Raw genomic sequence first — 2277 nt, 5'->3', positions numbered from 1 at the left:
CCACCGCGGCACCTCACTTGCGTACATCTCCTTCTCAGGTCCGGATCCAAGCCCAGCATGAGCCCACTGCCACTGACTGGCTGCCGACTCAGGTTGTCGCTAGGTGCTCTCCGGTGGGTTCCGACGCCTAGCCGCCCTGTGCCCATGGAGCAAACGCCACCCAGCCCGAGCCGGCCTCACCATTGCTCTTAGGTTTGAGCTCGTTGTGGCGGCCCCGTGCCCGGCCAGCTTGTCAAGGGTCTTCCTCCGTTGTGCTTTACCAAGCACGATGTCCTCTTGTCCAGGGACTGATTTCTCCGAACAACACATCCAAAATACGTGAGATCAAGTCTCACCATCCTTGCACTCTGGCTGGACGTTGCCTCCAAGACAGACTGGTTGGTTCTTTTGTCCGCCGATGGGACATTCCGTATTCTTCACCAGCACCATAATTCAAGCACATCGGTTCTTCTTTGGTCTTCCTTATTCAGTGTTCAACCTGCACACACAGATGAGGCGATTAAAAATACCACAGCTTGGGTCAGGTGCACCCTAATCCTCAAAGGAACCTGCTTGCTTTTCACGCTTTAAAGAGGTTTGGTGCGGCAGATTTCCCCAGTGCAATGCGTCCTTTGATTGCTTGGCTGCTGCTTCCATGAGCATCGATTGGGATCCAAGCAAGACAAAATCTTTGACAACTTCTTTTTTTTTTTTTGCTACATTGATCATGATCTTACCTATTGGTCCAGGTGGGAGGATTTTTATCTTCTTTACGTTGAGTTGACTCCGTAGCGAAGGCTGCAGTCCTCGGTCTCCATCAGCAGGTGCTTCAAGATCTCCTCACGGTCAGCAAGCGCGGGTGTGGCACCTGCACAGCGCAGGTTGTTCATAAGCCTTCCCTCAACCCTGACGTCATAGTCTTCTTCATAGAATGCCATAGCTCAGACAACTCATCGTTCAATCATGCAATCATATTAAATCAATTTGTCCATGTTGCTTTGTATCCTGAAATTTTGCTGAACTTGTCTCAGAGTTTTAAGAGTATTTTCTAGTGGATTCTTTGTGATTTTCTGCTGACAAGATCATGGAATGTGCAAATAGAGATCGTTTTACTTCTTCTTTTACAAGTGGATGCTTCTTTTCATTTTCTGACCTGGTTTCCCCAGGCGGACCGTCCAGTACAATGTTGAATCGAAATATGGCAAAGTGAACGTCCTTGTTTTGTTTCTGATCTTAGTGGGTGAGCACTCAGTAGTTAGTTCATCGAGTTTGATGTTAGCGGTGGGTGTTTTTCACATGCCCTTTATCAGATTGAGGAAGCTCACTTCTATTTCTAGTTTGCGTGTAATTTAACAGGAAGGGTGTTGGATTCTGTCAAGTGTTTTTTTTCTGTATGTATTGAGATGATCAGATGATTTTTTCCTTTTATTCTGTTGATACGATATATTACCTAACTGGTGTTTAGATGTCAAACCAACCTTGCCATCCTGGAGTAAATCCAGGAATGTATAATTCTTTTTATATATTGCTGGATTTTGTTTGCTAGTATTTTATTGACTATTTTGCATGTATAGTTATCAGATTTATTGGTCTGTGGTTTTCTCCTCTTGTGAGAGCTTTGTTTAGTTTTTATATTAGGGTCACATATAGAATCCGCTGCAAACTGTCACGTTTCCTTTTTTACTAACCTTCCCTCGATCTTTACAACACCATGAGAAAAAGCTAAGGTCTGGGATTCTCAACTTGAGTATGCACCAGAATCAACTGGAAGTTTGTCCAAAGCAGATGTCTGGGTCTTGGGGGCCCAGAGACTCTGGCTCAGAAAGTTTGTAACAGGGTTGGGTGTGTTAGTCTGGGTAAACTAGAGAAACAAATCCAGAGACATTCATATGTGTATAAGAAAGAGCTTTATATATAAGAGCAATTGAGTATTGAGAAAACATCCCAGCCCAGTCTAGATCAAGCCCATAAATCCGATATTAGCCCATACGTCCGATACCAATCTATAAAATCCTCTTCAGACTCACGGGACACATGCAATGACGCTGAGTGCAGGAAGATCACAGGCCAGTGGGTGGAAAGTCTTGTGGATCCAGTGGCGGTGGAAGCATTTTAGCACTGGCATGAGTGTCCACGTGGCTCCTCCAGCTCCAGGGCTCTGGCTGCACCAGCGTAGCTCCATGTGGTTTGTCAACAGGAACATCTCACAGAGAATGTGCTTGCGTCCAGTGAGCTATTTATCTCCTTAGTGCCTCCGAATGAGGTCACCAAGCTGGGACCTGATTGACAGGCTTAACT

The sequence above is a fragment of the Echinops telfairi genome, unplaced genomic scaffold (assembly GCF_000313985.2).
Source record: "Echinops telfairi isolate 266 unplaced genomic scaffold, ASM31398v2 ScPeMD7_7458;HRSCAF=8496, whole genome shotgun sequence".
Taxonomy (NCBI): Eukaryota; Metazoa; Chordata; class Mammalia; order Afrosoricida; family Tenrecidae; genus Echinops; species Echinops telfairi.
This window is presented reverse-complemented; position numbering follows the sequence as displayed.